At 39.2% G+C, this 15,472-nt stretch overlaps 1 pseudogene; it reads left to right on the top strand.

Annotated features, from left to right (window-relative positions):
- Window positions 1-12,584: 12,584 nt before the first annotated feature.
- On the top strand, window positions 12,585-12,684 carry LOC127133524 (uncharacterized; annotated as a pseudogene).
- The last annotated feature ends 2,788 nt before the right edge of the window (window positions 12,685-15,472 follow it).

Here is a 15,472-nt window from a genome sequence, read left to right as displayed (position 1 = left end):
AAAAAAAATAAAAAGAAAAAATAAAAAGAAAAAAATAATAATAATAAAAAATAATAAAAAATAATAAAAAATAATTTTTTACAAAAAAAATAAGTAAATAAAAATAATAATAAAAAAATAAATAAAATATAATAAAAAAATTTGGACTTGGGTCTCTCTCATTTGAGCCCACAAAACCATGAAATTCAGTCTATAAATACCAAGGCTTCACTTGAGAAAAAGGGAGAAGCAAAATACTCTGAGGTTTCCTTGGAACAAAACCCTGAGGAAAAAGATAGTGAGAGAAGAGCTAACAGAGTTTAGAGCAGCCTCCAAACCCTGAAGGGAACTCAACTGCACAGAATCACCTTTGCCTCACGGGTGCAACTCAATTTCAATCAAGCTCTCCAATCAGGTTTGCCCTATATCCATCATCTTTATGCCTTTAATTTGAATGCTCTAAATGTATGAGGTATTATGGGTGAATTTGATACCCTTTTGATGCATGTGTTTGACAAGAGGTTTAGGCCTCCTACCCTTGGTTGCTTTTTGTGAGCTTTTTGTGAATTGAAAGAGCATGATTCATGTGGTTACATTTTGATTTGGGGGCAACTCTTGGTTACCCTATCTTGTTTCACTAACCCTTTTGTTGAGTTTTTGTGAAGGCACATGACTTTTGCAGGGATAACTTGCATGGTTTTCCCACTTTATTTGTGGGATACCCCCTGGAGGTTCATTCTGATTACCTGTACTAACTCACCTTTCTTTGATGGCATTAGCTTGGGAGATCCCTGGGTTTCTTACTCCTTTAATTGATGTTACTTCGGATCTTTATCCGTGTGGTACTTTTACCTCTTTTCCACATTTTATCGCTTTCTTAGCTGGAAGACCTCGATAGGAGGCATTTGTTTTCTTTTGTTTATTTACTTCTGAGCCCCTTGTTGGCGCATTTACTTTATACATGTTTGTTTTGTATGTGTTCGTATCCCTGCAGGTAGCGCGGTTCCTTCATCAAGGACTGCCTTTTTGCCCTTGAGCATCCCAAACCCTAAAACCCAAAGCAACACGTTAACTCCTTCTACTACAGGCGAGTAAGTCTCCAAAGGTCGAGCATCCGGTAGATTGCGTAGTGACGTTGTTCGTCCAAAACCCAATCCATAACCCCGTAGTTAGCCGAACTACGTTTTGCTCTGATTCTCAGGCCAGATGAGATACGTAGGCATAAGACGCGATGTCTTAGCGAGCACACATCCCCCCAACCCATAGGTAGCCGAGCTACAAAGACTCTGATTCTCATATTCAGATGAGATACGTATGCAGTGGATGCGACATCCGCGCGAGTCATTTTCACTTAACCCTTTTTTTTTGGCAAACAGCACAAGATAAACCCACACCCTTTAGACGAAAACCACAAAAGTGGATCCCGTAGAGTACTACGGATGCGTAGGGGTAGTAATACCTTCCCTTCGCATAACTGATCGCTCGACTGTGTGAGTCGAGAATGGGATACAAACTGCAAGTGCACAGTTCTATCGCGTAGTTTTAAAAGATATCGATCCCACAGGGACTTATGAATCGATGTACCGTTATCTAAAGTTACTACGTAAAGCTAAGGTGAAAATGTTTGATTGTTTGGGGAAGGGAGCTAAGAGCTAAACTAATATCTAGATTAAATATCAATAAAAAGGATATCGGTATGTAGTTCGTCAAAACTAGGGAATCAATTCCTTGTCGGTCTCTCGGTTTTAAAATAAATCGTTTCGATTAACTTTATTGGTTAAAGGTTTTATCTCAAACTCTCGCTCTGTTGAAGAAACCATGATCTTAGATTAATGTAGCTGTCACTTATAATTAAGTCAAAAATCATATTTTGAAAACAATAAAGTTGCAGAAACTCTTTTTAAGAAAATACTGACCGTTTTAAACACCCTTATCTCAAACTTTCGCTCTGTTGACTTAGGTTATACAATTAAATCTAAATGCTTAACTCTCGTCCTCACATTCAATCTTTAAAAATACTTTTTGGAAAAAGGTCAGAATTTAATTAATTCTAAAACTTGCTCTCGCCCTGAGATAGACTTAATGACTAACTTACACTGTCCAGTTAAAACCTCAAACTCTCGCTCTGTTGGTTTCAACTTCTTTATGTCTTTTACTTTTGTAAAAAATCTTGTTATTAAACCTGTAAGTTAAGACCATAAAAAGATTGATTCTAATTTTAAGTTTGAATAGACCGACTTAGTCTTGACCCCTTATTCTGCTTACTTTACATACCGATATCTAGGCAAATTAGCCAGACATGCTAAATAAATAAGAATTTATATCATACATAAACAGACTCATTCCAGGCATGCAATGTGAATAAACAATAGGATAAAACATAAAAATTTAAATAACAGTTAAAGAACCTGAATGCGTAATACAATGGTCTTGAACACTCCACCACAAGCCGGTAGGATTTGTTCTTCGATTCTTCAATTAAACAGTAAATTAAATCAAGGGAATAAAAACTCGAATATAACGTAAGGTTAAATCCGGTATAAAGTTGCACAGTAGTTTCCGGTGTAGAAACTACTACGCGAAAAATATCTAAAAGCTAAGAACGGGGGAAAATAAATTGCAAGGGAAAAAGAAAATAAAGCTTGCAAAATAAAATAAATAAAGTGAACGATGCTGGAAAGGAAGAAAAATAGGCAAAGGCGTGAAAAGTAAATTTGGCAGAGCTTCCGCAAAACTGAGCGTGCAAAAACTGTGTGTTCTTTTGGTTTGTGAGATGGCTATTTATAATAGCCTTGGTAACTGCATTCCGTTTCTCCCATTCTTCAGCGTGGCTATATCCACGGCGTGCATATAGGAGACCAACTCCTTAACGTTATTCTTCAAGTCTTTCTGAGGGCGATACTTGCGCCAAAAAGGTAGTGGAGTTGTGTGACGCTCGTCACGCTATGTGTGACGTCCGTCACAAGTCTGTTTTGCGTGACGCTCGTCACGCGCCCTGTGACGTCCGTCACAGGCACAGCGTTGATGACTTGTGCGCTTTGGGCTGGGCTTTGGCATTTGGTCCCTTTTCTCTTCTTTTTACACCTCCTTTTCTTCCCTTTTTCGCTTTTGCTTCAAAATGGGTACCTGATATAAATAGCAAAGAAATACTGCATAATATCTGATAAAATGGGATAAATTAAAGTAAATGATAATATAATCTAATTAAATTAAGTCTTAAAATGTGATATAATTTCGTGTTATCAAACTCCCCCATACTTAAATCTTTGCTTGTCCTCAAGCAAAATTCAGTATAGAACTTGTTAAAAGTTTTTAGCCAGATGAAATTTTAAAGCGCACATCAATTCGTACTAGGTTGCCAATGGATTTTTGTTTAGGAGGACTTGAGTTTAATCTTGACATCAACAACTACCTTTACAACTTAGATAACCCTACCTTATGCCAATCAGTTCAAGTGCCCTATGATAGCTATCCTGGTTCCTTTAGTCTTATTTTACCCGTTTTCATTCTAGCGAAATCACATTAAGCCCTTTATCTTTTCGCGCACATAGTGGAGTAACCGGTTAGTGATTATGATCCGCATTTAGCTAGAAGTTCTGGTACATAAGTCGGATAACTTCATTATTCAGTCCATTGCAAATTGCGGGGGATCGAACCGTAGTCCGCCCTACCAAGTTCAGTACCAGATTCCTACTGAACCAACTCGTAATGGATCTTTCGTATTGTGCTTTTACATGATCTGCACCCTTTAGATTAAATGATCCGGTAAGGATCACCTAATTTGATTAGTGCATTTCTTGATATATTTATGTGTCTCAGGTTACTTTGGGGATCATTCACTTATATTCATCGGCTCTCCACGTAGTTTGCTATTAAGATGGTGCTGACTTCTGTATAAACTACTTGGGGTTGCCATAGAACTAAAAGTTCAAGGAATCGGTATAATAGGTACTTATCCTGATCTAACATATTGAGGTTCTCCGAGCGTTGTTATGGTAATGATTTTGTTTTGATTTCACTCAAATTTTATAGAGTAGGCGACCTTTATACTTATTGGGTGTGTTAAAATTTTTGTTATGGCTCAAGAAAGTTGAGGGAAATAGATAATAGAAACTTTTTCACATTCAGGACTTAACTTAAAAAAAATATTTTGTTTTTTTTTTATTTTTTTTATAGGGAAATAACAATGAAAAGGGAGAGTACAAACTTGAAACAAAGATGAGAATGGAAAGAATAATGTTTCCCCCCCATACTTGAACTAAACATTGTCCTCGATGTTTGAAGGGAAAGAAATACAAAATGGAAAGGAAAAAGAAAAATACAACTAAGGCTGCCTTCCACCTCTGGTTCTTGGTCCTGGTGATCTTTGACGTATGTCTAAGCTGTCGAATCTGCTAAACAACTCAGTAAACCGCTGGTCGGTTATGGCATTCCGAGCATCCTGTTGCTGTTGCATTTGACGCATCATCTGCATCATATCTGCATTCTGTGCCTGCATACCATCGATAGCATCCATAATGTCGTCGTTGGTTGCAGGCCTTCTTCGTCGACGACGTTGGGAGGATGGGCCGGCTGCATTACTGGAAGGGTTGAGCGGGACTGACTGTTGTGTTGGCGGATGATCACCTTGTTCCATTTCTTCAAACTCATCTGTTTGCTGGTTTGTTTGTGAAGGCTCGGTGATTTCAGGAGCGCTGAGATCATAAAGGTGGCGGTCCGGGTTTGTGACATCGGTTAGGGTGGTATTGGGTAGCACAACACTTGGGACAGCTTGGTTGTTCACCATAAGATAGTATCCTCCGCCTACTCTGTTTTTAATCAGGCGGCTGGAGCGACAATAGCTGATATCCATAGACAGGGGTGGTAGGGATTCTAAAGTTTGGAGTTTATCCCCTAGGTTCAGGCCAAGTGCTATGGAGGTTATTAATCCACCAATTATGAATGGTTGCCGGCCTCTAGCACATAAGGTGCGGATATGATGAAAGAGAAAAGAGGCGGCGTTTACCTTAGTATCCGATTCGAAAACGCACTGGAGGAAAAAGAGTTCTTTTGAGTTGACCTTACTGTTGTTTGGTCTTCCAAAGAGTGTGTTTTGCAGGATACGGAGAAAATAACGGATGGTGGGGTTATGGATGTGGGAGAGAAGGAGTTCTTCCCAGGTGTAGGTATTTATACCGGAAATTTTCTTAAAAAGGTCGAAAACTAGAACTGTGTTCCAGTTTGAGGTTGGAGGGATTCTGGCATGCAGCAGACCTTCTGTGGGAAATTGTAGCATGGCACTCAGTTGGCGTTGGGTTAGAGAGTACTCGGTGTTAAACATACGGAAGGTAGCCGTACCGGTTAGAAATTCACCTTCACCGGCGGGAGTGGTGTAGTCGTAAGAACTTAGGAATTCTAAGGTTAGGGAAGGATAGGTGGGTTGGTTATGGGTGCAAAGGAAGGTTAAATCGGCTCTACGGAGCATCCACTCGATACCTTGGAGTAAGCCCAATTGTTGTAAACAAGTTAAATCGGGGTACCTGGTGGAAGCGACGCCTCGCTGTTGGAAGCGCTCGAATTGCTCCTGCTGATAGTTGTCATCTCCGGATCGGAAGATGATATTTCCGAAATTTTGATTTCCCGCCATTGTGATGAATTTTTGAATGAGTGATTTGGAAAAGGAAAAGAATTGTATATTTGATATGAGAGAATTGTTTTGTGGTGAATGAAGGAAGTTTTGGAGGGTATTTATAGGAGAAGGATTGGAAGGTAGAAAGAAAAAGTGGTTGAAAAGTAATTAAGTGTGGTAAATGAAAAATGAATGGGGAATGTAAAAAGGTAGGGGTGTAACGTTCGTCTCCAACGGCTCCCTAACGTTCACATGTCTGAGGGGCGTTACGCTCGTCACAAGGCTGTGACGCTCGTAACAGGCACTAAGTGTGCCGTCCGTTATGGGTGGTGTGACGCTCGTCACACTTCCTTTTTGGAAAGGCTTAGTAGCGCTTCACAGAACCACTTTGGTAGCGTATTTTAATGTTTTATTTAGCTTATGGTTATATTTAGTCTGCAATTTTAATGCACTGGGCATGTTACTTGCTTTGTATAATAATAATAAGTAACAACAGTAGAACGTAACAGGCATTTGCATAATAAAATTAACTAAACAGCTTCAATAGAAAGGAGATCATAATGTATTACAGGAAGGGAAAATAATGAAATGAAATAGAAATAAACATGAATTCAAATAACATTAATGAAAAAATCTAGCCTAAAACTAAATAACTTAGAAAGGAAAAATAACTAAATTCCATCTATCTTCGGATCTCTGGCCGGAGGAGTAAAAGAGTTAACATGATGCCGTAACATACGTAACTGACTTGCCGTGCTGCTCATGTGTTCTAGGACTGCAAGTCTCAGGCTGTGGAAATCTTCCCTGAGGGCGTTTTGTTCTGACATCAAAGCTTCAATGACGGTTTTAATATCTGTTCCTGGCATATGATGTCGGAGATCAGGCATGGCTGATTCTTCGGTCAGGACAGGCTGAGGAGGAGGATCAATATCATGGTAGCCGGATGGAGTCTGAGGGTCAGATTCAGCAAGAGAGATATGGTCAACATAGTGCTCATAGTCATCACAAATCTCATAATCCTGGATGGATTCAGTGGATCCAGCAGGAGTTGGGGTTTCATTCAGGTTATAGAGCCAGTTCCTTTGGTTATGAACACTAGTCCTAGGATCGGGCAGGGTGAATAGGCAGAGAACCTGGTTATCAATAACAAGCTCAAACTCATCAGACCCTATGTTTGCTATAAACATAGTGTTGAAGAGGAAAGGTATACTCATAGTGGTAATGCCACAAAAAGGGTTCAGGTCAAGCATAGGCTGACGTAATCCAATAGCATTACCTATCATAGTTATCAGGCCGCCTATTCTAATGGGTGCTCTCTCATCCTGGATAAGGTGGTCCAAATTAGCTAACATAAAAGTAGCACCGTTTACTGGACGGTTCTGGGAAGCACAAAATATGATGAAGAGTTCATCACGTGAAACTGAAGTACTATTTGGCTTCTTCCCAAATAAAGTGTGGGTCAGGATCTTATGGAAATAGCGAAAAGCCGGGTTATGTATGTTTCCAGAGAGAAACTCATGTTCTTCGGGCTCATCATTTCCAGTCAGCTTACCCCAAAAGTGTTCAAGCTCTCTATATTCAAAAAGTTCTTCCTGGCTTATAGTGAATGTATCAAAGGAGGTAGGAAAACCCAAAAGGTTGGTGAAGTCTCTAATATTAAATTGGTACTCCATATTGAACATTCTGAACTGGATAAAACCTCTGGTAATTCCTTTTCCATGGCTAGGTAGATAGATTAATGAACTAAGGAATTCTAGTGTGAGTCTCCGGTAGGTGGTGAAAGGTCTCAGGATAGGGGAGGTCTCCCATCCTATCTGATTCAGCAAAAACAGGACACTCTGTCTCAGTCCAAGGGCAGTCATAGCCCAATCATCAGCATATAAACTAGGTAGCATCTCTCTAGTGGCTAGTTCTTCAAACCTTCGTTTCTGAGCCATTCCTCTGAACTTGATACCCATACGGTCAAAATGTCCCATCTGGTTAGTGTTAACTAGAGAAAAGAAAACATGAGTTTAAGTCAGGATTTGGCCAAATGCCGAAAGAAGAAAAGAATTATTATTATTATATATAGATATATTTTTTTTCTTTTTGAATAAATCAATAATGAATACTAAATAGAAATTAAAAGAATAATTAAGAGAAAAATAGAGAAATGATAATAATAATAGAATAATAAAATAACAGATTAATTTGTGGGTTGTCTCCCACTAAGCGCTTTGTTTAAATGTCGCAAGCTCGACAAAGAAATTGTTAAATATTGTCTATGAGTCCTGGGGGAGTTTCGTCTAAGTGTAGAATTTGCGAATCCTCGTTGGTTTCCGCATAGTGATAATGTTTCAGACGTTGCCCGTTTACGGTGAACGGTTCTGTAGATTGTCCTTTTATTTCTACCGCTCCACTGGGAAAGATTTTAGTGATATGGAAAGGTCCTGACCATCTGGATCGTAGTTTTCCCGGGAATAATTTTAGTCTGGAGTTAAATAAGAGTACTGCGTCGCCTTGCTTGAAGATTTTCCTTGATATACGCTTATCATGCCATTGTTTCGTTCTTTCTTTATAGATTTTGGCATTTTCATAGGCGTCTCTTCTGAGTTCCTCTAATTCGTTTATGTCAAGGATTCTCTTTTCACCGGCGGCTTTATAATTCAAATTTAAATTTCTAATAGCCCAATAGGCTTTGTGTTCTAATTCTACCGGGAGGTGACAGGATTTTCCATAAATGAGCTTAAATGGGGTCGTCCCTATGGGAGTTTTATAAGCAGTTCGGTATGCCCATAAAGCTTCTGGTAATTTCAATGACCAATCTTTCCTTGAAGTGGCGACCGTTTTTTCTAGTATTTGCTTGATTTCTCTGTTAGATACTTCCACTTGTCCACTGGTTTGAGGGTGGTAAGGTGTTGCTATCCTATGTCTCACTCCATATTTAAGTAGTAGTTTTTCGAGTACCTTGGATATAAAGTGCGATCCACCATCACTGACTACTATCCTTGGGATGCCAAATCTCGGAAATATTATATTTTTAAAGAGTCTAGTTACTACTCGGGTGTCATTAGTTGGGGAAGCTATAGCTTCGATCCACTTTGATACGTAGTCAACCGCCACGAGTATGTATTTGTTACCGAAGGAGGATGGAAATGGTCCCATGAAGTCTATTCCCCACACGTCAAAAATCTCTACTTCCAAAATACCTTTTTGTGGCATCTCGTCACGTCTAGATATGTTTCCCGTGCGTTGACATCTGTCACACTCCTTAATAGCCGCATGTACGTCCTTCCATATAGTTGGCTAATAAAAGCCAGCTTGTAGGATTTTAGAGCAGGTCTTGGATGTACTTGTGTGTCCACCATAAGGCGCAGAGTGACAGTGTTGGATTATATTTTCTACCTCTTCTTCGGGTACACATCGACGGAAAATACCATCGGGACCTCTTTTGAAAAGTAAGGGATCATCCCAGTAATAGTGTTTTATGTCGTGGAAGAATCTTTTCATCTGCTGGTAAGATAAAGTAGGTGGAACTATTCCGGCAGCTAAATAATTAACTAGATCAGCGTACCATGGTATGACAGATATAGCTAAGGTGGTTTCTACTTGCATGTCGGAGTTGTTCTCTTCCAAAGTAGCTATGAGTTTGTCATACGAGAAATCATCATTAATGGATGTTCTTTCTGGTTCAAGGTTCTCAAGTCTAGAGAGGTGGTCTGCTACTACGTTCTCAGTTCCTTTCTTGTCCTTGATTTCTAAGTCGAATTCTTGTAGTAACAAGATCCATCTTAGGAGTCTAGGTTTAGCATCCTTTTTTGTTAGAAGGTACCTGATAGCAGCGTGATCAGTGTAAACTATTATTTTGGCTCCTACCAAGTAAGAACGAAATTTATCTAGCGCAAATACCACTGCTAGGAGTTCTTTCTCGGTTGTGGCATAATTCATTTGTGCTTCATCCAGGGTTCTGCTTGCGTAATATATAACATGGAGCTTTTTATCCTTTCTTTGTCCTAAAACAGCACCTACAGCATAATCGCTGGCATCGCACATTATTTCGAATGGTTCATTCCAGTCTGGTGTCTGCATAATGGGTGCGGAGATCAATGCTTGTTTAAGAGTTTGAAATGCTTTTAAACAGTTATCGTCGAATATGAATTCAGCATCTTTCATTAATAGTCCGGTTAAGGGTTTAGTTATCTTAGAGAAGTCTTTGATGAATCGTCGGTAAAAACCGGCGTGTCCTAAAAAGCTTCGTACTTCTCTCACGGTTCTTGGGGGTTGAAGATTTTCGATTACCTCTATTTTGGCTTTGTCTACTTCAATTCCTCTGTTCGAGATGATGTGTCCTAAAACAATGCCTTCTTGTACCATAAAATGGCACTTTTCCCAATTAAGTACTAAGTTTACTTTTACACATCGTTCAAGAACTCTTTCCAGGTTTTCAAGGCATTCTTCGAAACTTTGTCCGTATACAGAAAAATCATCCATGAATACTTCCATGATGTTTTCGAGAAAGTCGGCGAAAATCGCCATCATGCATCTTTGAAAAGTTGCAGGGGCATTACACAGACCAAACGGCATTCGTCTATACGCGAAGGTACCAAAAGGGCATGTGAATGTTGTCTTTTCTTGGTCATCAGGGTGAATTGGTATTTGAAAGAAGCCTGAATAACCGTCTAAATAACAGAAATGTGAATGTTTAGCTAATCGTTCTAACATTTGGTCAATGAATGGTAAAGGGAAATGATCTTTTCGGGTTGCTTTGTTTAGTTTCCTATAATCAATGCACATTCTCCATCCCGATTCGATTCGTTTAGTTATAGTTTCTCCTTTTTCGTTTTCAATAACGGTTATGCCTCCTTTCTTTGGTACAACGTGTACAGGACTAACCCATTTGCTATCAGATATAGGATATATAATACCTGCTTCTAATAACTTGGTTATTTCTTTCTTTACTACCTCACTTAGGATCGGATTTAGTCTTCTCTGGTGTTCCCTAGAGGTTTTACCGTCTTCTTCTAACATGATGCGGTGCATACAAATAGAAGGGCTTATTCCTTTAAGATCGGTTATGTGGTATCCTAGTGCGGTTGGATATTTTCTTAAGATATGTAGGAGTTTTTCTGTTTCGAGTCTTCCTAGATCTGCATTGACTATTACAGGTCGTTCAAGTTCTAAGTCTAGGAATTCATATCTCAGATTTTTGGGAAGTGTTTTCAAATCAGGGGTTGGTTTGTTAAGACACTGCGTAGGATCTGGTGTTATTGCTAAGCATTGTTTAGATTTGTCTTCTAAAAGATAGTCTGATGATTTGTCTTCTCCTGACTCTGCTTCTTTTATGCATTCATCGATGATATCCATGAAGTAACATGTATCTTCTATTGCAGGTGCTTTCAAGAATTGGGAAAGAATGAATTCAATTTTCTCTTCACCTACTTCGAAGGTGAGTCTTCCTCGTTTTACGTCTATGATTGCACCGGCAGTTGCTAAGAATGGTCTTCCTAGTATAATAGGTGTAGTATCATCTTCTCTAATGTCCATAATTGTGAAGTCAGTGGGAATGTAAAACTGACCTATGCGTACGGGAACGTTTTCAAGGATTCCTACAGGATATTTGATGGAACGATCCGCTAGTTGTACAGACATCTTGGTCGGTCTTAATTCTCCCATTTCCAGTCTCTTACATATGGATAAAGGCATAACTCTAATTCCGGCTCCTAAATCGCATAAGGCTTTGTCGATGACAAATTTTCCTATGTGACAGGGTATAGAGAAGCTACCTGGATCCTTGAGTTTAGGAGGCATGTTTTGGATTATAGCGCTACATTCGGCAGGGAGTGTAACAGTTTCGCTATCCTCAAGTTTCCTTTTATTAGAAAGAATTTCTTTTAAGAATTTAGCATATGAGGGCATCTGCGTAATAGCTTCGGTAAATGGAATTGTAACGTTTAATTGCTTAAGGAGATCGACAAATTTTCTAAATTGGCCTACATCTTTGGTTTTAACAAGCCTTTGAGGGTAAGGTATAGGTGGTTTGTAAGGTGGTGGAGGTACATAAGGTTCCTTCTTTTCTAGGGTATCCTTATTACTCTCTTCCTTTTCCTTAGGTTCACTTTCCTCATTAGATTTCTTAGGGTTTTGGTTTTCTATCCTTGGATCAGACGGTCCTTCCACTTCCGTTCCACTTCTTAATATAATTGCATGAGCTTGGCTTCTCGGATTAGGTTGGGGCTGTCCAGGGAATGTACCAGTTGGTGCAGCAGTAGGTGCTTGTTGTTGAGCTACTTGAGATATTTGTGTTTCCAGCATTTTGTTATGGGTAGCCAGGGCATCTACTTTGCTTGCTAGTTGTTTAAGTTGTTCGCCAGTGTGTATGTTCTGGTTTAAGAAATCTTTATTGGTTTGTTGTTGGGAAGCTATAAAGTTTTCCATCATGATTTCCAAGTTGGATTTTCTAGGGGTATTATTGTTAGGATTTGGTTTCTGATATCCCGGAGGTATAGATGGGGTTTGATTCGGAGACTGTCCAGGTGCGTATAAAGCATTATTACTCTTATATGAAAAGTTTGGATGGTTCTTCCAATTTGGGTTATAGGTATTCGAATAGGGGCTTCCTTGAGCATAGTTTACTTGCTCTGTTTGGATTCCAGTCAAGAGTTGACATTCCGCAGGAGTGTGGCCTTGGATTCCACAGACCTCGCAATTCTGAGTTATAGCAACCACGGCGGTTGGTGGTGATACGTTTAAACTTTCAATTTTCTGGACCAAAGCATCCACTTTTGCATTAACGTGATCAAGGTTACTTATCTCGTACATGCCAGTTTTCGGTTGAGGTTTTTCCACTGTTGTTCGTTCGGTTCCCCACTGATAGTGGTTTTGGGCCATGCTCTCGATAAGCTGGTAAGCATCAGCATAAGGTTTGTTCATTAGTGCACCACCTGCAGCGGCGTCTATTGTTAACCTTGTATTGTATAAGAGACCATTATAAAATGTGTGAATTACTAACCAGTCTTCCAAACCATGGTGTGGGCAAAGTCTCATCATGTCTTTGTATCTTTCCCATGCTTCGAAAAGAGACTCATTGTCTTTCTGTTTAAATCCGTTTATCTGGGCTCTTAACATAGCTGTTTTGCTTGGCGGAAAATATCGGGCAAGAAAAACTTTCTTCAACTCGTTCCATGTGGTGACTGAGTTGGAAGGGAGAGATTGAAGCCATCTTCTAGCGCTATCTCTTAATGAGAAAGGAAAAAGACGAAGTCGAATTGCCTCTGAAGTGACACCATTAGCTTTAACAGTATCAGCATATTGAACAAATACGGATAAATGAAGGTTTGGATCTTCGGTAAGATTTCCAGAGAATTGGTTCTGTTGCACAGCCTGCAACAACGAAGGTTTAAGTTCAAAGTTGTTTGCTTCGATTGCGGGCGGAGCAATACTTGAATGCGGTTCATCTTGCGATGGAGCAGCGTAATCTCTAAGAGCACGAGCTGGTTCTGCCATCTCGGTTAAAGAAGGAAAAATGTTTTTGATATCAGGAAGGTTTATAGGAGGGAGATTGTTTTCGGCACGATATTCCCGAATTCGTCGTAAGACTCGGAGATATAGTTCGATATCGTTGATTCGTAAATAGAGCGGTTCGCCTTGAGAGCGAGTGCGTGGCATACAAATCAACAAAAGAAAGAATAGAAGGAAAAAAAGAAACCTTAGTCTCTACAGCGTAACGGAAGAGTTACGATATCGATTAAATAAAAGTCCCCGGCAACGGCGCCAAAAACTTGATCGCTCGACTGTGTGAGTCGAGAATGGGATACAAACTGCAAGTGCACAGTTCTATCGCGTAGTTTTAAAAGATATCGATCCCACAGGGACTTATGAATCGATGTACCGTTATCTAAAGTTACTACGTAAAGCTAAGGTGAAAATGTTTGATTGTTTGGGGAAGGGAGCTAAGAGCTAAACTAATATCTAGATTAAATATCAATAAAAAGGATATCGGTATGTAGTTCGTCAAAACTAGGGAATCAATTCCTTGTCGGTCTCTCGGTTTTAAAATAAATCGTTTCGATTAACTTTATTGGTTAAAGGTTTTATCTCAAACTCTCGCTCTGTTGAAGAAACCATGATCTTAGATTAATGTAGCTGTCACTTATAATTAAGTCAAAAATCATATTTTGAAAACAATAAAGTTGCAGAAACTCTTTTTAAGAAAATACTGACCGTTTTAAACACCCTTATCTCAAACTTTCGCTCTGTTGACTTAGGTTATACAATTAAATCTAAATGCTTAACTCTCGTCCTCACATTCAATCTTTAAAAATACTTTTTGGAAAAAGGTCAGAATTTAATTAATTCTAAAACTTGCTCTCGCCCTGAGATAGACTTAATGACTAACTTACACTGTCCAGTTAAAACCTCAAACTCTCGCTCTGTTGGTTTCAACTTCTTTATGTCTTTTACTTTTGTAAAAAATCTTGTTATTAAACCTGTAAGTTAAGACCATAAAAAGATTGATTTTAATTTTAAGTTTGAATAGACCGACTTAGTCTTGACCCCTTATTCTGCTTACTTTACATACCGATATCTAGGCAAATTAGCCAGACATGCTAAATAAATAAGAATTTATATCATACATAAACAGACTCATTCCAGGCATGCAATGTGAATAAACAATAGGATAAAACATAAAAATTTAAATAACAGTTAAAGAACCTGAATGCGTAATACAATGGTCTTGAACACTCCACCACAAGCCGGTAGGATTTGTTCTTCGATTCTTCAATTAAACAGTAAATTAAATCAAGGGAATAAAAACTCGAATATAACGTAACGTTAAATCCGGTATAAAGTTGCACAGTAGTTTCCGGTGTAGAAACTACTACGCGAAAAATATCTAAAAGCTAATAACGGGGGAAAATAAATTGCAAGGGAAAAAGAAAATAAAGCTTGCAAAATAAAATAAATAAAGTGAACGATGCTGGAAAGGAAGAAAAATAGGCAAAGGCGTGAAAAGTAAATTTGGCAGAGCTTCCGCAAAACTGAGCGTGCAAAAACTGTGTGTTCTTTTGGTTTGTGAGATGGCTATTTATAATAGCCTTGGTAACTGCATTCCGTTTCTCCCATTCTTCAGCGTGGCTATATCCACGGCGTGCATATAGGAGACCAACTCCTTAACGTTATTCTTCAAGTCTTTCTGAGGGCGATACTTGCAAAAGGTAGTGGAGTTGTGTGACGCTCGTCACGCTATGTGTGACGTCCGTCACAAGTCTGTTTTGCGTGACGCTCGTCACGCGCCCTGTGACGTCCGTCACAGGCACAGCGTTGATGACTTGTGCGCTTTGGGCTGGGCTTTGGCATTTGGTCCCTTTTCTCTTCTTTTTACACCTCCTTTTCTTCCCTTTTTCGCTTTTGCTTCAAAATGGGTACCTGATATAAATAGCAAAGAAATACTGCATAATATCTGATAAAATGGGATAAATTAAAGTAAATGATAATATAATCTAATTAAATTAAGTCTTAAAATGTGATATAATTTCGTGTTATCAATAACCGACTCCCGAACCCAAGATTTGGTTGCGAGACCCCGTCTTGTCCTTTCCTTTTTCAGGTTTACTTCGAGCGTTTCCTTTCTCTCCTTTGGGATGAATAACGCACGGTGGCGACTCTTCTGTCATTTTCTCTCACCGATTGTTTTTTCGCGCACTGTATTTTTCAGGTTGCGACAATGACTTGTAAGCCCAATCACTTGGTGGAGGTCTTGTTGGGATCAATAATGTCACACGAGTAATGGTGGTTAGGCATTACTCTTTCCAATATAAACCTTAGAAGCCAATGACCATAGATTACCTAGCCCATCTTGGCCTATTTTAGGACGTAGTACAAAGGTCGTTCAAGTGTAAGATTTGA

The sequence above is a fragment of the Lathyrus oleraceus genome, chromosome 3 (assembly GCF_024323335.1).
Source record: "Lathyrus oleraceus cultivar Zhongwan6 chromosome 3, CAAS_Psat_ZW6_1.0, whole genome shotgun sequence".
Classification (NCBI taxonomy): Eukaryota; Viridiplantae; Streptophyta; class Magnoliopsida; order Fabales; family Fabaceae; genus Lathyrus; species Lathyrus oleraceus.
Note: the sequence above shows the minus strand (reverse complement) of the source record. Positions and strands in the feature narration are given on the sequence as shown.